The 24,960-nt window shown below is 44.1% G+C and overlaps 1 protein-coding gene across 4 annotated transcripts in view; it reads left to right on the top strand.

The window, feature by feature from the left end:
• The window catches only part of COBL (cordon-bleu WH2 repeat protein), a 586,878-nt gene that overhangs the window by 204,379 nt on the left and 357,539 nt on the right, over nt 1-24,960 (top strand). The window lies entirely within an intron of this gene.

Below are 24,960 nucleotides of genomic sequence, written 5' to 3' on the forward strand. Positions count from 1 at the left end.
GAGCCTGAAGGTCAGTTTGATTTTGGTTGTCAGCTTGGTGTGGAGCTCTGTTCCTGGGCTGTTTGTGATTATGTCTGTGTGAGTCACCCTTATTTATTATTCTGTTTCCTTTGCTGTGTCTGTTGTCCCCTCCGGTGTGTTTCTGTCATTCCTCCCCCCACCTGGTGTATGTAGTTATGGTGTGGGTTTTGCTTGGAGGTTTGATTGTGGTGTGTGACGGCTACGGAAGGGGCGTGCTTTCCCGGAGGGGTTAAGCGAAGGCAAGACTGTGGGTTTCCCAGCCTGGAGCCTCTGTCCATATAGGCTGCGGCAGGTAAGTGTAGATAGCATTGTTATGTTGCTGTGTGTCTTACCTGCCGTACTGCTTCACCCATAGCCTTGCATCCTGTCAGCTACTGGGCCTCTGGAGACGCCTGTCATCCGTGTCATGGATGCACAGGTATTCTCTGCCCTGTCATCAGTCCTAGGGAGTAGCAGGGATAGCAGGGTCCTAGGTTGGTGAGCATGAGCCCCCTTACCTTCTGAGGTGGCTCATGCGCTAGGAGTCTAGGGAGAGCTCAGGGTTACATTAGGAGGTGACCTGCTCCCTGTTCCTTGCTATCTGGTGTTGCAGCATCAGCTATTGCACGGTGTTTTTTTTTTCCCCACTCCCCACCGTGACAGTGGGTGTCATCAGCAAAGAGATGGTATCGAAAGCCAAATCTACTGATAGTCTGTCCGATGGGGGCTGTATAGAGGCAGAAGAGTAGAGGACCTAGTACTGAGTCCTGATGAACGCAAACATCAAGAGGAAGAGGAGAAGAAGAAGAGCCAGCGAATGATACACTAAAGTAGCGGCCAGAGAGATAGAAAGAGAACCAAGAGAGAACAGTGTCCTTAAGGCCAATTAAGTGGAGCATGGTAAGGAGGAGTTTATGGTCTACGGTATCAAACGCTGCAGAGAGATCCAGCAGAATCAGTAGCGAATAGTCACCATTTCTTTTTGCTGTTAGGAGATTGTTAGACACTTTAGTAAGGGCAGTTTCTGTAGAGTGAAGAGGGTGAAAGGCAGATTGTAAGGGGTTAAGAAGAGAGTTTGCAAAGAGATAGCTTATTAAGCGAGAGTAGGCAAGACGTTCAAGGAGTTTAGAGATGAAGGGGAGGTTAGAAACAGGTCGGTAGTTAGCAGCACAGGGGTTATAATAGTGTTTGAAAGAGGAGGGAAAGATACCAAAAGAGAGAGAGAGGTTAAAAATTGTAGTTAGGTGAGTGATGACAGCCGGAGAGAAGGACTGGAGGAGGTGTGATGGAATAGGATCACTGGTACAGGTTGTGGGTCGAGAAGAAGAGAGAAGCCTGGAGACTTCTTCCTCTGTTATAGGGCCAAAAGAGGAGAGAGAGCATTTAGAGGAATTGGAGGGAGAATTGAAGTTATTTGGGGACTGGGAGATTATTTCCTGCGGATACTGCCAATCTTGTCTCTGAAGTAAGTGGCCATGCCATCAGCGCAGAGGTCAGTGACAGGTTCTAGAACTTTAGTGCTTAGAAGGGAATTAAAAGTCTCAAAGAGTCGTTTTGGGTTATTTGAGAGTGAGGAGATGAGAGAGGCGAAGTACTTTTGTTTGGCAATGTTGAGAGCCGAATTGTACGTTTGTAGCATAAGTTTATAAAGGAGGAAGTCTCCTGATATTCGCGATTTTCTCCATAAGTGTTCTGCACATCTGGAGCAGCGCTGTAGAAAACTTATTTCAGGTGTGTGCCAGGGTTGCCGTGTTCTGTGTCGAGAGGGTCAGATTGATATTGGAGCAACTTTTTCTAGGGTGGTTTTGAGGGTCTAGTTGTAATGATTGGCAGCCAAGTCTGGACAGGGGAGAGAAGTGATTGGGGTAAGAGCTAGTTGTAGGGTATTAATAAGTTTCTGGCAGTTAATGGTGCCCAGGTTGTAGTAGACTCCCTTCGGAAAGCAGGCCGAACCACTAACCCCAAAAAATGTACGATAGGGTTAGAAGAGACTGGGGTATGTCATTAGGGGCGGAGTCATCAAACCCCAAGTGTACAAAATAGAGGAGATACGGAATTGGCCCCGACCTTTCACCACTAGGCAAATAAAGTCATTCCTGGGAATGGTGGGCTATTACATGAGGTTTGTTCCCCACTTTGCTACTCTAGCCGCGCCCTTGACAGGACTCTTGAACGGACACAAGTCAACGTTGGTTCGCTGGGATGATCGGGCGGAAGAGGCTTTCTTTGCTTTGAAGTCGGCCCTGTGGAAGTCCCCAGTTTTGGTGATGCCCGACTTCAAAAGGGAATTTATAGTACAGACCGATGCCTCCGAAGTAGGCCTCAGTGCTGTACTGTCTCAGGAAGTCAACGGGTAGAAGCATCCAGTTGTCTTCCTCACCTGTAAGCTCACCCCAGCCAGACCTGGTATAGTATAGTGGAGAGAGAGTGCCTGGCTATCAAGTGGGCACTAGAATCTCTCTGCTATTATTTATTCGGGAGAAAATTCAGCCTGGTGACTGACCACTCCCCTCTCAAGTGGATGAGCCAGGCCAAGGACAGAAATGCCCGGGTCACCCCATGGTTTCTCTCCCTACAAAACTTTAAGTTTTTGGTGGAACACAGGGCAGGCCCTGTCCCGGGTACACTGTCTGGCATGTGTTCACCCCCTCAGGGTTGTACAAAGGGGGGGGGGGGTGTATGTGACGCAGTGAGAGATTTGGTCTGGGAAAACAGGTATTTTCCTCCCAGCATGTGCTGCTGGGCTGATTTACAGCCAGGTGAGGTCAAATACCGGACCGGATTTTAAGTGTCGGTCCAGGTTTCGGCAGCACCTGGCTGTCCTTAAATAGGCAGCTAGGCTCAGAAGCGAGGTCTGTGTTGGGATCTGGGAGCCTTGTGTCTGGATGAAGACTTGCTACCTGTTTGGAGTAAAAACAGGTTGGTTCTGCTATGCTCAAGGACTCTTTGAGGCAGAATTGCTGCTGCATGGTGTGATTTACCACCTACACCGCAAGGTGACTTTTTGCTTGTTTATGACTGCTTGTTTTGTCACGTGCCTAAAGTGTGAATAAAACACTGAACTGTTTAATCCAAACAACTTGTTGTTGCCTCTATACTGCGTCCGCTAATCCTGTCTACCTGAGCGAAACCCCACAACACACTATATGAACAAAATTACCTCGACACCCTGACTCTCGCCTGTATGAGCTTGTTGGACATCTCATTCCAAAATTATTGGCACTAATATGGATTTTTTCCTATTACATCCTCCACTTTTCTGGGAAGGCTTTCCACAAGATATTTGGAGTGTATGTTTAGGAATTTGTGCCCATTTAGCCAAAACTTGTAAGATCAGGCACTGATGTTGGATGAGAAGGTCTGGCTAGAAATTGGTTGTTTCAGTTCATCACAAAGATGACTGAGGGTTGAGGTCGGGGCTCTGTGCAGGCCACTAAAGTTTTTCCACCATACTCATTAAAAAAGGTCTGCATGGACATCACTTTCTGCTAAGGGTCACTAAGTGTTATGTTAGAACAGAAAAGGACCTTCCCCAAACTGTTGTAATAAAGTTGGACGCATACAATTGTCTAAAGTTCCTTTGTATGCTGTAGCATTCATATTACCTTTCAGCGGAAATAAGGTGCCTAGCCCGACCCTGAAAAACAACCCATACCATTATACCCCCTCCACCAAATTTTACAGTTTGCACTATGCTTTTATTAATAGGTGACCCTTTGCATTTTCTTATAGATGAGCTGCTGTTCTGATATTCCTGGATTCCCCTACTTCACAGTAATAGCACTTACAGTTGCAAGAAAAAGTATGTGAACCCTTTGGAATTATATGGATGTCTGCACAAATTGGTCATAAAATGTGATCTGATCTTCATCTAAGTCACAACAATAGACAATCACAGTCTGCTTTAGGCTACTTTCACACTAGCGTTTGGGTGTCCGCTTGTGAGCTCCATTTGAAGGGGCTCACCAGCGGCCCCGAACGCATCCGTACTGCCCTAATGCATTCTGAGTGGACGCTGATCCGCTCAGAATGCATCAGTCTGGCAGCGTTCAGCCTCCGCTCAGCAAGCGGACACCTGAACACTGCTTGCAGCGTTCTGGTATTCGCCTGGCCGTGCGGTGGCAAGCGGATCCGTCCAGACTTACAATGTAAGTCAATGGGGACGGATCCGTTTGAAGATGACACAATATGGCTCAATCTTCAAACGGATCGGTCCCCCATTGACTTTCAATGTAAAGTCTGGACGGATCCGTCTGAAGCTACTTTTACACTTAGAAATTTTTCTACAATATAATGCAGACGGATCCTTTCTGAACGGATCCCAAGTCTGCATTATATGAGCGGATCCGTCTGAGCAGACATCAGATGGACCCGCTCTGAACGGTAGTGTGAAAGTAGCCTAAACTAATAACACACAAAGAATTAAATGTTACCATGTTTTTATTGAACACACAATGCAAACATTCACAGTGCAGGTGGAAGAAGTATGTGAACTCTTGGATTTAATAACTGGTTGAACCTCCTTTGGCAGCAATAACTTCAACCAAACGTTTCCTGTAGTTGCAGATCAGACGTGCACAACGATCAGGAGTAATTCTTGACCCTTCCTCTTTACAGGACTGTTTCAGTTCAGCAATATTCTTGGGATGTCTGGTGTTAATCGCTTTCTTGAGGTCATGCCACAGCATCTCAATCGGGTTAAGGTCAGGACTCTGACTGGGCCACTCCAGAAGGCATATTTTCTTATTTTTAAGCCATTCTGTTGTAGATTTACTTCTATGCTTCGGGTCGTTGTCCTGTTGCAACACCCATCTTCTGTTGAGCTTCAGCTGGTGGACAGATGGCCTTAAGTTCTCCTGCAAAATGTCTTGATAAACTTGGAAATTAATTTTTTCTTCGATGATAGCAATCCGTCCAGGCCCTGACGCAGTAAAGCAGCCCCAAACCATGATGCCCCCTTCACCATACTTCACAGTTGGGATGAGGTTTTGATGTTGGTGTGTTGTGCCTCTTTTTCTCCATACATAGTGTTGTGTGTTTCTTCCAAACAACTCAACTTTGGTTTCATCTGTCCACAGAATATTTTGCCAGTACTGCTGTGAAACATCCAGGTGCTCTTGTGCAAACTGTAAACGTACAGCAATGTTTTTGGACAGCAGTGGCTTCCTCTGTGGTATCCTCCCATGAAATCCATTCTTGTTTAGTGTTTTACGTATCGTAGATTTGCTAACAGGGATGTTAGCATATGCCAGAGACTTTTGTAAGTCTTTAGCTGACACTCTAGGATTCTTCTTCACCTCATTGAGAAGTCTGGGCTGTGCTCTTGCAGTCATATTCACAGGATGGCCACTCCTAGGGAGAGTAGCAGCAGTGCTGAACTTTCTCCATTTATAGGCAATTTGTCTTACCGTGGACTGATGAACAGCAAGGCTTTTGGAGATACTTTTATAACCCTTTATGCAAGTCAACAATTCTTAATCGTAGGTCTTCTGAGAGCTCTTTTGTGCGAGGCATTATTCACATCAGGCAATGCTTCTTGTGAAAAGCAAACCCAGAACTGGTGTGTGTATTTTATACGGCAGGGCAGCTGTAACCAACACCTCCAATCTCATCTCATTGATTGGACTCCAGTTGGCTGACACCTCACTCCAATTAGCTCTTGGAGATGTCATTATTCTAGGGGTTCACATACTTTTTCCACCTGCTCTGTAAATGTTTACATGGTGTGTTCAATAAAAACATGGTAACATTTAATTCTGTGTGTGTTATTAGTTTAAGCAGACTGTGATTGTCTATTGTTGTGACTTAGATGAAAATCAGATCACATTTTATGACCAATTTGTGCAGAAATCCATATCATTCCAAAGGGTTCATATACTTTTTCTTGCAACTGTATATGTAGTTGTGACCTGGGCAGATCTAGCAAGTCAGAAATTTCACAAACTGTCCTGTGGCAAAGGTGACATCTGACGACAGTGCCACATATAGGCCTCTTTCACACGAGCGTGACGGATTAGGTCCGGATGCGTTCAGTGAAACTCGCACCATTTTGCAAGCAAGTTCAGTCAGTTTTGTCTGCGATTGCGTTCAGTTGTTCAGTTTTTTCTGCGCGGATGCAATGCGTTTTTAACACTCGAGATTAACAAATGAAGGTTTACAAACAACATCTCTTAGCAAACATCAGTTAAAAATGAACTACATCCGCACTTGCTTGCGGATGCAATGTGTTTTTCCCGCAGCCCCATTCACTTGTATGGGGCCAGGGCTGCGTGAAAAACGCAGAATATAGAACATGCTGCGATTTTCACGCAACGCAGAAGAGATGCGTTAAAAACAATGATTATGTACACAGACCCATTGAAATGAATGGGTCCGGATTCACTTCACGCATTGCACCCGCACAGAAAACTCGCTCTTGTGAAAGGGGCCATATAGTCACTGAGCTCTTCAGTACAACCCATACTACTATCAATGTTTGTGTGTGGGGATTTCATGGCTATGTGCTTCATTTCATATATCTCTTTGCAATGGGTGTGGTTGAAACACCTGAACTTAAACATTAGGAGGAGTGTCCATGTACTTTAGACTGTATAGTTTATATGTTTATGCAGTTTGTTCAAGGCTATAATTCAATAACATGTAGAACGACTTTTAGTAAGGCCTTATGCACACAAACGTATTTTCCTTTCGTGTTCGTTCCGTTTTTTTTGCAAACCGTATACAGAACCATTCATTTCAATGCGTCCGCAAAAAAATTCGGAAGTTACTCCATGTGCATTCCTTTTCCGTATGTCCGTATTTCCATTCCGCAAAAAAATAGAACAGTTCCTATTATTGTCCGCATTACGGACAAGGATAGTACTGTTCTATTAGGGGCCAGCTGGACCGCAAAATACATACGGTCATGTGCATGAGGCCTAATAATAACTTGAGGTAAATGTATTCGGTAGGTGTTTATCACCTTATTACCATTTTAAAGACATGTTAGGCTAGGTCTACGCTACGACATTTGTCACGCGACAATAAGTCGCGCGACAGATAGGGCACAACTACACTGCAACATTTGTAGCGCAACATTTTGTTGCACCAATGTCGCGTGACAATTTTTATAATGGCAGTCTATAGTGTCGCACTGCAACATGCAACATGCTGCGACTGCGGCGCAACAGTCGCAGAAAAATCCATCTCAAATGTATTTTCTGCGACGGTTGCGTCGCAGTCACAGCATGTTGCATGTTGCAGTGCAACACCATAGACTGCCATTATAAAAATTGTCGCGCGACATTAGTGCAACAAAATGTCGCGCGACAAATGTCGTCGTGTAGACGTAGCCTTAACCCACTGTTGTTTACATTGCTGTAGACCATAACAACCCACCACAGCCTCTCTATGGTGTTGCTATTTGTATGTTGACTTACATATCTGTGTCAATTTACTATTGTGCTTGGAATCATTGTCACGTTGAATGACACAATTTTGGTGTAGATTAAGTTGCTGGAGTTGATGGAGTGCTGTGTCAGATGATTTGGCCTCCCAAATTCCTTGACATAAACCTATTAGAGATTGTGTAGGATGAGTTGCCCAGGAAAGTTAGGGCTCTTTCACACGAACGTATTTTGCATTCCGTATACGGGCCGTTTTCTGCGTTCCGCATACGGTCCGTATACGGAACCATTCATTTCAATGGGTCCGCAAAAGATGCGGACAGCACTCTGTGTGCTGTCCGCATCCGTGGCTCCGTTCTGTGGCCCCACAAAAATTATGAATCCTGTCCTATTGTCCGTTTTGCGGACAATAATAGGCATTTCTATAATAGGCCTACTGTTCCATTCTGCAAATTGTGGAAGGCACACGGGCGTCATCTGTGTTTTGCGGATCCACAATTTGCGGACCGCATAAAATTGGCACGGTCGTGTGAACGAGCCCTTAGGCCCCTTTCACACGAGCGAGTTTTCCGCGCGGGTGTGATGCGTGACGTGACCGCATAGCACCCGGACTGAATCCTGACCCATTAATTTCAATAAGTCTGTGTACATGAGCGTTTTTTTTCACGCATTAGTTCTTCATTGCGTAAAAAACACAGCATGTTCTATGTTCTGCGTTTTTCACGCAGCCCTGGCCCCATAGAAGTGAATGGGGCTGTGTAAAAAACGCATTGCATCCGCAAGCAAGTGCGGATGCAATGCGTTTTTCACTGATGGTTGCTAAGAGTTGTTGTTTTTAAACCTTCAGTTTTTTATCACGCGCATGAAAAAGGCATCAAAACGCATTGCACCTGCGCGGAAAAAACTGAAGAACTGAACGCATTCGCAGACAAAACTGACTGAACTTGTTTGCAAAGTGGTGCGAGTTTTCCTGAACGCACCCTGAACGCATTCGGACCTAATCTGTCACGCTCGTGTGAAAGAGGCCTTAGGCCTCTTTTACACGGGCGTTGCGGGAAAATGTGCGGGTGCGTTGCGGGAACACCCGCGATTTTTCCGAGTGAGTGCAAAACATTGTAATGCGTTTTGCACTCGCGTGAGAAAAATCGCACATGTTTCGGGCTTGGGATCGGTGTTCTGTAGATTGTATTATTTTCCCATATAACATGGTTATAAGGGAAAATAATAGCATTCTGAATTCAGAATGCATAGTAAAACAGCGCTGGAGGGGTTAAAAAATAATAATAAATCATTTAACTCACCTTAGTCCACTTGTTTGCGATGCCGGCATCTCCTTCTGTCCCCTTTACTGAATAGGACCTGTGGTGAGCATTAATTATTGGTCAAGGACCTTTGATGACGTCACTCCGGTCATCACATGGTACGTGACATGGGTCAGGATTCCGTGCGGATGCTGTGCGTTCACCTCCCGCAACGCATCCGCGCGGAAAACTCGCTCGTGTGAAAGGGGCCTTAAGGAAATGCAGCTTCTTTAAACACTTCACATCTGACCAGGCTTAATTTAGCAAATCTGACACGTGTCATTTTATGTGGTAATAACTTTGTAACACTTTTACTTATCCAAGCCATTCTGAGATTGTTTGCTCTTGACAAATTGTTCTTCAAGACAGTGGTAAATTTGAGTCAATATATTTCATCTTTATTTATAAAATAATCCAATTTACCAAAGATTTTGAAAAATTCGCAATTTTTAAAATTTCTATTTCTCTGCTTTTAAAACAGAAAGTGATACTTCATAAAATATTTATTACTTAACATTCCCCATATGTCTACTTTATGTTGGCATCATTTTGTAAATGTCATTTTATTTTATTAGGACGTTAGAAGGCTTAGGCCCCTTTCACACAGGCGTTGCGTGAAAATGTGCGGGTGCGTTGCGGGAACACCCGCGATTTTTCCGCGCGAGTGCAAAACATTGTAATGCATTTTGCACTCGCGTGAGAAAAATCGCGCGTGTTTGGTACCCAAACCCGAACTTCTTCACAGAAGTTCGGGCTTGGGATCGGTGTTCTGTAAATAGTATTATTTTCCCTTATAACATGGTTATAAGGGGAAATAATAGCATTCTGAATACAGAATGCATAGTAAAACAGCACTGGAGGGGTTAAAAAAAAAGAAAAAATCATTTAACTCACCTTAATCCACTTGCTCGCGTAGCCGGCATCTCTGTCTTTTTTTTTTTTACTGTATAGGACCTGTGGTGAGCATTAACTATAGTTCAAGGACCTGGGATGACGTCACTCCGGTCATCACATGGTACGTCACATGATCTTTTACCATGGAGAATCACCATGGTAAAAGATCATGTGACGTACCATGTGATGACCGGAGTGACGTCATCCCAGGTCCTTGAACTATAGTTAATGCTCACCACAGGTCCTATACAGTAAAACAGACAGACGGAGATGCCGGCTACGCGAGCAAGTGGATTAAGGTGAGTTAAATGATTTTTTTTTAACCCCTCCAGTGCTGTTTTACTATGCATTCTGTATTCAGAATGCTATTATTTTCCCTTATAACCATGTTATAAGGGAAAATAATAATGATCGGGTCTCCATCCCGATCGTCTCCTAGCAACCGTGCGTGAAAATCGCACCGCATCCGCACTTGCTTGCGGATGCTTGCGATTTTCACGCAACCCCATTCATTTCTATGGGGCTTGCGTTACGTGAAAAACGCACAAAGAGGAGCATGCTGCGATTTTCACGCAACGCAAAAGTGATGCGTGAAAATCACCGCTCATGTGCACAGCCCCATAGAAATGAATGGGTCGGTATTCAGTGCGGGTGCAATGCGTTCACCTCCCGCATCGCATCCGCGCGGAATACTCGCTCGTGTGAAAGGGGCCTTAGAATTTTAGAAGCAATTCTTAAAAATTTTAAGAAAATTGCCAAAGCCCACTTTTTAAGGACCAGTTCAGGTCTGAAGTCAGTTCGCTTACATAGTGGAAACCCCCCATAAATGACTTATTGTAGAAACTACATCCCTCAAGTTACTCAAAACTGATTTTACAAACGTTGTTAACCCTTTAGTTCAGGCATCCTCAAACTGCGGCCCTCCAGCTGTTGTAAAACTACAACTCCCACAATGCCCTGCTGTAGGCTGATACCTGTAAGCTGTTCAGGCATGCTGGGAGTTGTAGTTTTACAACAGCTGGAGGGCCACAGTTTGAGGATGCCTGCTTTAGTTGTTCGACAAGAATTAAAGGAAAATGGAAATGACATTTCTAAATTTCATTTTTTTGGCAGATTTTCCATTTTAATAATTTTTTTCTTTAACACATCGAGGGTTAACAGCCAAACAAAACTCAATATTTATTACCCTGATTCTGCGGTTTACATAAACACCCCACATGTGGTCGTAAACTGATGTAAGGGCACATGGCAGGGCACGGAAGAAAAGGAGCGCCGTATGGTTTTTGGAAGGCAGATTTAGCTGAACTGGTTTTTAGATACCATGTCCCATTTAAAGCCCCCCTGATACACCCTTACAGTAGAAACTCCCAAAAAGGGACCCCATTTTGGAAACTAGGGGATAAGAGGCCAGGTGACTTTTTGCTTGTTTATGACTGCTTGTTTTGTCACGTGCCTAAAGTGTGAATAAAACACTGAACTGTTTGATCCAAAGAACTTGTTGTTGCCTCTATACTACGTCCGCTAATCCTGTCTACCTTTAGCGAAACCCCACAACACACTATATGAACAAAATTACCTTGACACCCTGACTCTCGCCTGAATGAGCTTATTGGACATCTCATTCCAAAATTATTGGCACTAATATGGATTTTTTCCTATTACATCCTCCACTTTTCTGGGAATGCTTTCCACAAGATATTTGGAGTGTATGTTTAGGAATTTGTGCCCATTTAGCCAAAACTTGTAAGATCAGGCACTGATGTTGGATAAGAAGGTCTGGCTAGAAATTGGTTGTTTCATTTCATCACAAAGATGACTGAGGGTTGAGGTCGGGGCTCTCTGCAGACCACTAAAGTTTTTCCACACCATACTCATTAAAAAAGGTCTGCATGGACATCACTTTCTGCTAAGGGGCACTAAGTTTTATGTTAGAACAGAAAAGGACCTTCCCCAAACTGTTGTAATAAAGTTGGACGCATACAATTGTCTAAAGTTCCTTTGTATGCTGTAGCATTCATATTACCTTTCAGCGGAAATAAGGTGCCTAGCCCGACCCTGAAAAACAACCCATACCATTATACCCCCTCCACCAAATTTTACAGTTTGCACTATGCTTCATTAATAGGTGACCCTTTGCATTTTCTCATAGATGAGCTGCTGTTCTGATATTCCTGGATTCCCCTACTTCACAGTAATAGCACTTATATGTAGTTGTGACCTGGGCAGATCTAGCAAGTCAGAAATTTCACAAACTGTCCTGTGGCAAAGGTGACATCTGACGACAGTGCCTCATATAGGCCTCTTTCACACGAGCGTGACGGATTAGGTCCGGATGCGTTCAGTGAAACTCGCACCATTTTGCAAGCAAGTTCAGTCAGTTTTGTCTGCGATTGCGTTTAGTTGTTCAGTTTTTTCTGCGCGGGTGCAATGCGTTTTTCGCAGAAGTGATGTGTTAAAAACAATGATCTTGTACACAGACCCATTGAAATGAATGGGTCCGGATTCACTTCACGCATTGCACCCGCACAGAAAACTCACTCGTGTGTAAGGGGCCATATAGTCACTGAGCTCTTCAGTACAACCCATACTACTATCAATGTTTGTGTGTGGAGTATTCATGGCTATGTGCTTCATTTCATATATCTGTTTGCAATGGGTGTGGTTGAAACACCTGAACTTAATCATTAGGAGGAGTGTCCATGTACTTTAGACTGTATAGTTTATATGTTTATGCAGTTTGTTCAAGGCTATAATTCAATAACATGTAGAACCACTTTTAGTAAGGCCTTATGCACACAAACGTATTTTCCTTCCGTGTCCATTCCGTTTTTTTTTGCGGACCGTATACAGAACCATTCATTTCAATGCGTCCGCAAAAAAAAAACGGAAGTTCATGTGCATTCCTTTTCCGTATGTCCGTATTTCCATTCCACTAAAAAATAGAACAAGTCCTATTATTGTCCGCATTACGGACAAGGATAGTACTATTCTATTAGGGGCCAGCTGGACTGCAAAATACATACGATCGTGTGCATGAGGCCTAATGATAACTTGAGGTAAATGTATTCGGTAGGTGTTTATCACCTTGTTACCATTTTAAAAACATGTTAGGCCTCTTTCACACGGGCGTTGCGGGAAAAGGTGCGGGTGCGTTGCGGGAACACGATTTTTCCGCGCGAGTGCAAAACATTGTAATGCGTTTTGCACTTGCGTGAGAAAAATCGCGCATGATTGGTACCCAAACCCGAACTTCTTCACAGAAGTTCGGGCTTGGGATCGGTGTTCTGTAGATTGTATTATTTTCCCTTATAACATGGTTATAAGGGGAAATAATAGCATTCTGAATACAGAATGCATAGTAAAACAGCACTGGAGGGGTTAAAAAAAAAGAAAAAATCATTTAACTCACCTTAATCCACTTGCTCGCGTAGCCGGCATCTCCGTCTGTCTTTTTTTTACTGTATAGGACCTGTGGTGAGCATTGACTATAGTTCAAGGACCTGGGATGACGCCACTCCGGTCATCACATGGTACGTCACATGATCTTTTACCATGGTGAATCACCATGGTAAAAGATCATGTGACGTACCATGTGATGACCGGAGTGACGTCATCCCAGGTCCTTGAACTATAGTTAATGCTCACCACAGGTCCTATACAGTAAAAGAGACAGACGGAGATGCCGGCTACGCGAGCAAGTGGATTAAGGTGAGTTAAATGATTTTTTTATTTTTTTTTAACCCCTCCAGTGCTGTTTTACTATGCATTCTGTATTCAGAATGCTATTATTTTCCCTTATAACCATGTTATAAGGGAAAATAATAATGATCGGGTCTCCATCCCGATCGTCTCCTAGCAACCGTGCGTGAAAATCGCACCGCATCCGCACTTGCTTGTAGTAAAATAGCGCTGGAGGGGTTAAAAAAAATTAAAATAATTTAACTCACCTTAGTCCACTTGATCGTGCAGCCGGCATCTCTCCTTCTTTGCTGATTGCAGGAAAAGGACCTGTGGTGACGTCACTCCGGTCATCACATGGTCCATCACATGATCCATCACCATGGTAAAAGATCATATGATGGATCATGTGATGACCGGAGTGACGTCACCACAGGTCCTTTTCCTGCAATCAGCAAAGAAGGAGACAGAAGAGATGCCGGCTGCGCGATCAAGTGGACTAAGGTGAGTTTAATTATTTTTTATTTATTTTTTAACCCCTCCAGCGCTATTTTACTATGCATTCTGTATTCAGAATGCTATTATTTTCTTTTATAACCATGTTATAAGGGAAAATAATAATGATCGGGTCTCCATCCCGATCGTCTCCTAGCAACCGTGCGTGAAAATCGCACCGCATCCGCACTTGCTTGCGGATGCTTGCGATTTTCACGCAACCCCATTCATTTCTATGGGGCCTGCGTTACTTGAAAAACGCACAAAGAGGAGCATGATGCGATTTTCACGCAACGCACAAGTGATGCGTGAAAATCACCGCTCGTGTGCACAGCCCCATAGAAATTAATGGGTCATGATTCAGTGCGGGTGCAATGCGTTCAACTCACGCATTGCATCCGCGCGGAATACTCGCCCGTGTGAAAGAGGCCTTAGGTTAGGTCTACACGACGACATTTGTCGTGCAACAGATAGGGCACAACTACACTGCAACATTTGTAGCGCAACATTTTGTTGCACCAATGTCGCGTGACAATTTTTATAATGGCAGTCTATAGTGTCGCACTGCAACATGCAACATGCTGCGACTGCGACCCAACAGTCGCAGAAAAATCTATCTCGAATGTATTTTCTGCGACTGTTGCGTAGCAGTCGCAGCATGTTGCATTGCGACACCATAGACTGCCATTATAAAAATTGGCGCGACATTAGTACAAAAAAAATTTGCGTGACAAATGTCGTCGTGTAGACGTAGCCTTAACGCACTGTTGTTTACATTGCTGTAGACCATAACAACCCACCACAGCCTCTCTATGGTTTTGCTTTTTGTATGTTGACTGTGCACATGAGCGGTGATTTTCACGCATCACTTGTGCGTTGCGTGAAAATCGCAGCATGCTCCTCTTTGTGCATTTTTCACGTAACGCAGGCCCCATAGAAATGAATGGGGTTGCGTGAAAATCACAAGCATCCGCAAGCAAGTGCGGATGTGGTGCGATTTTCACGCACGGTTGCTAGGTGACGATCGGGATGGGGACCCGATCATTAATATTTTCCCTTATTACATTGTTTTTAGGGAAAATAATAGCATTCTGAATACAGAATGCATAGTACAATAGGGCTGGAGGGGTTAAAAAAAAATATATAATAATTTAACTCACCTTAATCCACTTGTTCGCGCAGCCGGCATCTCTTCTGTCTTCTTTTGTGAGGAATAGGACCTTTGATGACGTCACTACGTTCATCACATAGTCCGTCACACGATCCATCACCATGGTTAAAGATCATGTGACGGACCATGTGATGAACGTCGTGACGTCATCAAAGGTCCTATTCCTTTACACAACAAGACAGAAGAAATGCCGGCTGAGCGAACAAGTGGATTAAGGTGAGTTAAATTATTATTATTATTTTTTTAACCCCTCCAGCCCTATTGTACTATGCATTCCGTATTCAGATTGCTACAAACCGGATTCCAAAAAAGTTGGGACACTATACAAATCGTGAATAAAAACTGAATGCAATGATGTGGAGGTGCCAACTTCTAATATTTTATTCAGAATAGAACATAAATCACGGAACAAAAGTTTAAACTGAGAAAATGTACCATTTTAAGGGAAAAATATGTTGAATCAGAATTTCATGGTGTCAACAAATCCCCAAAAAGTTGGGACAAGGCCATTTGCACCACTGTGTGGCATCTCCCCTTCTTCTTACAACACTCAACAGACGTCTGGGGACCGAGGAGACCAGTTTCTCAAGTTTAGAAATAGGAATGCTCTCCCATTCTTGTCTAATACAGGCCTCTAACTGTTCAATCGTCTTGGGCCTTCTTTGTTGCACCTTCCTCTTTATGATGCGCCAAATGTTCTCTATAGGTGAAAGATCTGGACTGCAGACTGGCCATTTCAGTACCCGGATCCTTCTCCTACGCAGCCATGATGTTGTGATTGATGCAGAATGTGGTCTGGCATTATCTTGTTAAAAAATGCAGGGTCTTCCCTGAAAGAGATGACGTCTGGATGGGAGCATATGTTGTTCTAGAACCTGAATATATTTTTCTGCATTGATGGTGCCTTTCCAGACATGCAAGCTGCCCATGCCACACGCACTCATGCAACCCCATACCATCAGAGATGCAGGCTTCTGAACTGAGCGTTGATAACAACTTGGGTTGTCCTTGTCCTCTTTGGTCCGGATGACATGGCGTCCCAGATTTCCAAAAAGAACTTCGAATCGTGACTCGTCTGACCACAGAACAGTCTTCCATTTTGCCACACTCAATTTTAAATGATCCCTGGCCCAGTGAAAACGCCTGAGCTTGTGAATCTTGCTTAGAAATGGCTTCTTCTTTGCACTGTAGAGTTTCAGCTGGCAACGGCGGATGGCACGGTGGATTGTGTTCACTGACAATGGTTTCTGGAAGTATTCCTGAGCCCATTCTGTGATTTCCTTTACAGTAGCTTTCCTGTTTGTGGTGCAGTGTCGTTTAAGGGCCCGGAGATCACGGGCATCCAGTATGGTTTTACGGCCTTGACCCTTACGCACAGAGATTGTTCCAGATTCTCTGAATCTTCGGATGATGTTATGCACAGTTGATGATGATAGATGCAAAGTCTTTGCAATTTTTCGCTGGGTAACATCTTTCTGATATTGCTCCACTATCTTTCTGCGCAACATTGTGGGAATTGGTGATCCTCTACCCATCTTGGCTCCTGAGAGACACTCCACTCTGAGAAGCTCTTTTTATACCCAATCATGTTGCCAATTGACCTAATTAGTGTTAATTGGTCTTCCAGCTCTTCGTTATGCTCAAATTTACTTTTTCCAGCCTCTTATTGCTACTTGTCCCAACTTTTTAGGGATTTGTTGACACCGTGAAAATTGGAATCAACGTATTTTTCCTTTAAAATGATACATTTACTCGGATTAAACGTTTGATCTGTCATCTACGTTCTATTACAAATAAAATATTGACATTTGCCATCTCCACATCATTGCATTCAGTTTTTATTCATAATTTGTTTAGTGTCCCAACTTTTTTGGAATCCGGTTTGTATTATTTTCCCTGATAACCATGTTATAAGGGAAAATAATACAATCTACACAACCTTGAACCCAAACCTGAACTTCTGTGAAGAAGTTCGGGTCTGGGTACCACATTCAGTTTTTTATCACGCGCGTGCAAAACGCATTGCACCCGCGCGATAAAAACTGAACAACGGAACGCAATCGCAGTCTCGCAAACGCAAACTGACTGCAATTGTGTACCTAATCGCGCGGGTCTGCCACAATGCATCGGGACGCATCCGGACCTAATCCGGACACGCTCGTCTGCAAGGGGCCTTAGGCCGCATTCACACATCACTGTTTGGTCAGTGAATTCCATCAGTGATTGTGCGCCAAAACCAGAAATGAAGCCTCCACAGACATAAGATATAAGGGAAAGATCTGCACCTGTTCTGTGGTTAGACCCGCACCTGGTTTTGGCTCAAAATCATTGATAGAAATAACTGAGCAAACACTGACTGTGTGAATGAAGCCTTAGGCCTTTTTCACACGAGCGTGACGGATTAGGCTACTTTCACACTTGCGGCAGAGAGATCCGGCAAGCAGTTCCGTCGCCGGAACTGCCTGCCGGATCAGGCAAAATGTATGCTAACTGATGGCATTAGTAAGACTGATCAGGATCCTGATCAGTCTTAAAAATGCCTGATCAGTCGAAAAAATGCATTGAAATGCCGGATCCGTCTTTCCGGTGGCATCCGGCAAAAACGGATCCGGCATTTATTTTTTCACCTTTTTTTCAGTCTGCGCATGCGCATACCGGAAGGACGGATCCGGCATTCCGGTATTCTGAATGCCGGATCCGGCACTAATACATTCCTATGGGAAAAAATGCCTGATCAGGCATTCAGGCAAGTCTTCAGTTTTTTTAGCCGGAGATAAAACCGTAGCATGCTACGGTTTTCTCTTTTGCCTGATCAGTCAAAACGACTGAACTGAAGACATCCTGATGCAAACTGAACGGATTACTCTCCATTCAGAATGCATGGGGACATACCTGATCAGTTATTTTCCGGTATAGAGCCCCTGTGACGGAACTCTATGCCGGAAAAGAACAACGCAAGTGTGAAAGTAGCCTTAGGTCCTGATGTGTTCAGGATGCATTCAGGGAAACTCGCACCATTTTGCAAGCAAGTTCAGTCAGTTTTGTCTGCGATTGCGTTCAGTTGTTCTGTTTTTTTCCGCGCGGGTGCAATGCGTTTTGATGCGTTTTTCATGCGCATGATAAAAAACTGAAGGTTTTCAAACAACATCTTATAGCAACCATCAGTGAAAAACGCATCGCACCCGCACTTGCTTGCGGATGAAATGCGTTTTTCACGCAGCCCCATTCATCTATGGAACCAGGGCTGCTTGAAAAATGCAGAATATAGAAAATGCTGCGATTTTCACGCAACGCAGAACTGATACGTGAGAAACAATGCTCATGTACACAGACCCATTGAAATGAATAGGTCAGGATTCAGTGCGGGTGCTATGCGTTCACGTCACGCATTGAACCCGCACGGAAAACTCGCTCGTGTGAAAGGACCTTAGAGATTGTGTAGGATGAGTTGGACCGGAAAGTTAGGGCCCTTTCACACGAACGTATTTTGCGTTCCGTATACGGGCCGTTTTCTGCGTTCCGTATACGGTCCGTATACGGAACCATTCATTTCAATGGGTCCGCAAAAGATGCGGACAGCACTCTGTGTGCTGTCCGCATCCGTTGCTCCATTCTGTGACCCCGCAAAAATTATGAATCCTGTCCTATTGTCCGTTTTGCGGACAATAATAGGCATTTCTATAATAGGCCTACTGTTCCGTTCTGCAAAATATGGAAGGCACACGGGCGTCATCCGTGTTTTGCCGATCCACAATTTGCGGACCGCATAAAACTAGCACGGTCGTGTGAACGAGCCCTTAGGCCCCTTTCACACGAGCGAGTTTTCCGCGCGGGTGTGATGCGTGACGTGAACGCATAGCACCCACACTGAATCCTGACCCATTAATTTCAATGAGTTTGTGTACATGAGCGTTTTTTTTCACGCATTAGTTCTGCGTTGCGTGAAAAAAACAGCATGTTCTATGTTCTGCGCTTTTCACGCAGCCCTGGCCCCATAGAAGTAAATGGGGCTGCGTGAAAAACGCATTGCATCCGCAAGCAAGTGCGGATGCAATGCGTTTTTCACTGATGGTTGCTAAGAGATGTTGTTTGTAAACCTTCAGTTTTTTTATCACGCGCATAAAAAAGGCATCAAAACGCATTGCACCCACGCGGAAAAAACTGAAGAACTGAATGCATTCGCAGACAAAACTGACTGAACTTGTTTGCAAAGTGGTGCGAGTTTTCCTGAACTCACCCTGAACGCATTCGGACATAATCTGTCACGCTCGTGTGAAAGAGGCCTTAGGGCTCATGCACACGACAGTATTTTGCGTTCAGTATACTGGACGTTTTTTGAGTTCAGTATGCGGAACATATACTGAACCATTCATTTCAATGGTTCAGCAAAAAATACTGAAGTGTCTCCGTGTGCATTCCGTTTCAGTATTTCCGTACCGTGAAAAGATAGAACATGTCCTATTCTTGTCCGCAAATCACGGTGCTTGGCTCCATTCAAGTCAATGGGTCCGCAAAAAAAAATTAACACTTAGGCCTAGTTCACACGAACGTTTTTTTTGCGGGTGTACGGGATGTTTTTTTGTGTTCCGTATACGGAACCATTCATTTCAATGGTTCCGCCAAAAAAAACTGAATGCATTCCGTTTCCGTATTTCCGTTTTTCCGTTCCGTTGAAAGATAGAACATGTCCTATATTTGGCCGCAAATCACGTTCCGTGGCTCCATTAAAGTCAATGGGTCCGCAAAAAAAAAACGGAACACATACGGAAATGCATCCGTATGTCTTCCGTATCCGTTCCGTTTTTTCTGAACCATCTATTGAAAATGTTATGCCCAACCCAATTTTTTCTATGTAATTACTGTATACTGTATATGCCATACGGAAAAACGGAACGGAAAAACGGAAAGGAAACGGAAGCACAACGGAACTCAAAAACGAAACAACGGATCCGCGAAAAACGGACCGCAAAAAACTATAAAAGCCATACGTTCGTGTGAACTAGGCCTTATGGAAATGCATCCGTATGTCTTCCGTATCCGTTCCGTTTTTGCTGAACCATCTATTGAAAATGTTATGCCCAGCCCAATTTTTTCTATGTAATTACTGTATATGCCATACGGAAAAACGGAACGGAAAAACGGAAAGGAAACGGAAACACAACGGAAACAAAAAACGAAACAACAGATCCGTAAAAAACGGACCGCAAAACACTGAAAAAGCCATACTGTCGTGTGCAATAGGCCTTAGTTAGGATCTCATTTTTTGCAGGATGAGGTGACGGTTTGATTGGTACTATTTTGAGGGGCATTCGCCTTTTTGATCGCTTGGTGTTGCACTTAATGTGATGTTAGGTGACAAAAAATAGCTTTTTTTTGCACAGTTTTTATTTTTATATTTTTTACTTGAGGGGTTGGGTCATGTGATAGTTTTAAAGAGCTGGTTGTTACGGATACGGCAATACTTAATATGTATACTTATTTTTTATTTATTTCACTTTAACACAATAATAGAATTTTTGAAACAAAAAAATTATGTTTTAATGTCTCCATTTTCTGAGAGCAATAGTTTTTTTTTATTTTCTGAGCGATTTTCTTATGTAGGGGCTCATTATTTGCGGAATGAGGTGACGGTTTTATTGGTACACCTATTTGATCACTTGGTGTTGCACTTTTTGTGATGTAAGGTGAGAAAATTTGCATTTTTTTACACCGTTTTCATTTTTTTCATGGTGTTTTTCAGATGGGGTGGATCATGTGATTATATTTATAGAGCCGGTCGTTACGGACGCGGCAATACCAAATTTTTTTTTTTTTTCAAAACCTTTTTTTTTATTATTTATTTTAAAACACTTTATTTTATTTTTTATTTTTTTTATTTTTTTTTCACTTTGCATCCCCCATAAGGTCATACAAGACCTCTGGGGGACATTTAACTTCTTTTTCTTTTTTTTTTCACTCTTGATTTCCCTTGTAACTGGGGCTGACATAGTAGCCCCAGTTAGGCTACTTTCACACCTGCGTTTAGGTCGGATCGGTCTGGTATGTGCCCAGACGGATCCGCACCTATAATGCAAACGCTTAGATCCATTCAGAACGGATCCGTTTGCATTACCATGAACAAAAAAAAAAAAAATTTCCGTTTTGACTTTACATTGAAAGTCAATGGGAGACGGATCCGTTTGAAAATTGAGCCATACTGTGTCAACTTCAAACGGATCCGTCCCCATTGACTTACAGTGTAAGTCTGGACGTATCCGTTTGCCTCCGCACGGCCAGGCGGACACCTGAACGCTGCAAGCTGCGTTCAGGTGTCCGCCTGCTGAGCGGAGCGGAGGACAAACGGAGCCAGACTGATGCATTCTGAGCGGATCCGCATCCATTCAGAATGCATTAGGGCTGGACGGATCCGTTCGGGGCCGCTTGTGAGCCCCTTCAAACGGAACTCACAAGCGGAGCCCCGAACGCTAGTGTGAATGTAGCCTTACAGTGGAAATTCAGCCCCCAGAGAAGCTGTACAGCAGAACACAACGCTGTACAGCCTCAGTGCAGGGCTGATCATGGTCTGTGAATGACTCGACAGCTCTTGCACTCTCCCCGGCTTCCACATGACCACCGTGTCGTGACAGGATGCGCATAAAGCGATCTAGAAGGCAGGGACACCTGGGAACTGTCCCTGCCTTTTCTCTGGGTTGCCCTTCTGTCACTGACAGTGGGCCCCCTGCTCGGCAGCTGCATGATTAGCGTACAGCTGCCATCTCTGAATGGACGTTCCAGAACATCCATTCAAAGATAAACATTCACCCATTGGATGTTTATATCCTATGGGCGGATGTGAAGTGGTTAAGACTATTGAAAATATGTCTCTTGTAGCTACCATACCTCATGAAGTTGGTTAAGAGAATACCATGAGTATGTCCAACTTTCTCAGGGGTGGACTGGTGGCTTAAATTTCCCTGAAAAAAAATAAAAATAAAAGCAGTCCCATGTTGTAGATGGGTCCAAATTGACAGAAGATGGGGCAACACTTGTAGACGGGGTCAGCAATGCCACAGTGCAAAATACCGTCCTATCAGAACCTTATACCACAGCGCAGCACAATATATTGCCCCAAAAGCTGTCCCTCTGTGGTGGCAATCAACAGCTGTCATAGTCTGTCCTCCTCCAGTTGTCTCTGTTTAAGATATGAAGCAAGGGGCTTAGGAGGTGAGATTCTGTTGAGTTCAGCAGGACATGTGCGGTCGATTCTCACAACATTAATTACCGCTGAGAGATCATTATGTACCTGGTCAGCAGAAGAGAGAAGGGCTTGGGTGGCCCCCTGGGCATCGGCCCACTGGGGAAATTTCCCTGCAAGGTCTATGGCCAGTCCGCCCTTGAACTTTCTCAATGCAAAGTATGACTACTTTGAAGAATGTAAAATATACGATAGTTAAAGTGTAACTGCCATTTAACTACCATAAATGAAATTCCTAACATATGTGACGCTGAAGGGAAGATATTCATGAAGCTGCATTTGTCAGTTAATTTTACCTTTCTGATGTCTGTATTAGGCCCATATTTATCTGTGCCTCTATTTCAGCATATTCCTAAGATGGCCTCTACTGCACTTCCTGTGATGATCTTTGCCCTTCCTTGAGGCCATCCTGTATTTCCCTCACTTCCCATAAGCCGTTGCTCTCCTTACATGAACTAGCAGATAAGCAAGACCAATCAGAATGCAGATAACTTCCCCCACTGTCTCAGAGCACTGTGCATCATCTCACATACAGCTAACCAGAGACAGACAAGACCAATTGGTCCCCAATGCATGGGCAACATCCGTGCGGCAGCCAGGACGGATCGAGACCCATTCATCTTGAATAAGTCCGTGATCCGTCCGCACTGTAAAAAAAAAAAAAATTGGGCGGTGCAGAGGCACGGACAGAAACACCACGGAAGCACCCCGTAGTGCTTCTGTGGGCTTCTGATCCGTGCTTCCGTCCCGCACTGCACCGCATCTCCCGGGTGTGGGGTGTATGCGGGCTGCAATACAGCCACGGCCGGGCAACAGCCGTGTGCATGAGGCCTAATTCCAATAATAATACCGCAGTAATGCAGGAGCACAACTTCTGTATACTGAACCACATTTGTTGGATTAGGTTTTCTATAAAAAATTGTATTATGTTAAAGAGGCTACTTTATGTACTTTAATATCTTCTTAGGCCTCATGCACACGACCGTATTTTGTTTCTGTGTCTGATCCGGTTTTTTTGCAGATAGGATGAGGACCCATTCATTTCAATGGGTCCGCAAAAAACGCGGACAGCACACCGTGTGCTGTCCGCATCAGTATGTCCGTTCCGTTGCTCCGCAAAAAAAATAGTGCTTGTCCTATTTTTTTCTAGTTTGCGAACAAGGATAGGCATTATTTCAATGGATCCGCAAAAAAAAAAAAAGATGCTATAAGGACCGCAAAACACATACGGGAGTGTGCATGTGGCCTTACTTTGATCTAATCTGTTAGGGATCAAAGTGGGGAAACAGTACAGTGCAATATGATTTCTGCATATAGATTTCAGATAGTATTATAGATAAATCAAGAGGCAGTGAATATAAATATATACCTCCTTCTAACACTCTCTTCAAACTTCTGATCTACAGCAATCTGGACCCTAAGGCCTCTTCTACACGGCTGTTGTGGTGCCGTTCCATGCATTGGGGACCGGAATTTGCGGTCCCCAATGCACGGGCAACATTCATGCGACTGCTGGGACGGATCCAGACCCATTCAACCTGAATGGGTCCGTGATCCATCCGCACCACAAAAAAATAGAACATGTTTTATTTTTTTGCGGTGCGGAGGCACGGCCAGAAACAACACGGAAGCATTCCGTGGGGTTCTGATCCGTGCTTCTGTTACGCATCTTCGTGATTGCGGACCCATTCAAGTGAATGGGTCCGCATACGTGATGCAGAGTGCACACGGGGCGGTGCCCGTGTATTGCGGACCCGCCGTGTGCGGGCCGCAATACAGCCATGGACCCACAACGGCCGTGTGCAGAAAAATAATCCAAAAATAATCCAAATGTAATACATCAGTCCACTTATACACACTCAGGGGGAGATTTATCAAACTGGTGTAAAGTAGTACTGGCTTCGTTGGCCACAGCAGCCAATCCGATTCCACCGTTCATTTTCCAAAGGAGCTGTGAAAAATGAAAGACGGAATCTGATTGGTTGCTATGGGCAACAAAGACAGTTCTACTTTACACCATTTTGATAAATCTCCCCCTGCGTGTCAATCAGTGGACTGATGTATTACATTTGGATTATTTTTTTCTGTTTGAGTAAGGGTACTTTCACACTAGCGTTAATATTTTCCTGAATTGTGATCCGTCATAGGGGCTCAATACCGGAAATAAAAAGGCTTCAGTTTTGTCCACATTCATTGTCATAGGGGACAAAACGTAACTGAACAGAACGGAATGCTCCAAAATGCATTCCGTTCCGTTCTCATACCGGAGATCAAACCACAGCATGCTGCGGTTTGCTTTCTGTCATGGGATGCGGAGCAAGACGTCATGACCCACAATGCAAGTCAATTGGGACGGATCCGTTTTCTCTGACACGATCTGACACAATAGAAAACGGATCCGTCCCCCATTGACTTTCAATCGTGTTCATAACGGATCCATCATGTTAAAGATAATACAACCGGATCCGTTCTTAACGGATGCAGATGGTTGTATTATCAGTAACGGAAGCGTTTTTGCTGAACCCTGACGGATCCAGCAAAAACATTAGTGTGAAAGTAGTCTAAGGCTGTATTCACACTAATGGCCTTCTCAATTCTAGTGACTTTCCATTCCTTTTAGGCCTCCTGCACACGACCGTATGGCTTTTTCAGTGTTTTGCGGTCCGTTTTTCACTGAGCCGTTGTACCGTTTTTTGTTTCCGTTGTGTTTCCTTTTCTGTTCCGTTTTTCCATTCCGTTTTTCCATATGACATATACAGTATACAGTAATTACATAGATAAAATTAGGCTGGGCATAACATT

The sequence above is a fragment of the Bufo bufo genome, chromosome 5, assembly GCF_905171765.1.
Source record: "Bufo bufo chromosome 5, aBufBuf1.1, whole genome shotgun sequence".
Lineage (NCBI taxonomy): Eukaryota > Metazoa > Chordata > Amphibia > Anura > Bufonidae > Bufo > Bufo bufo.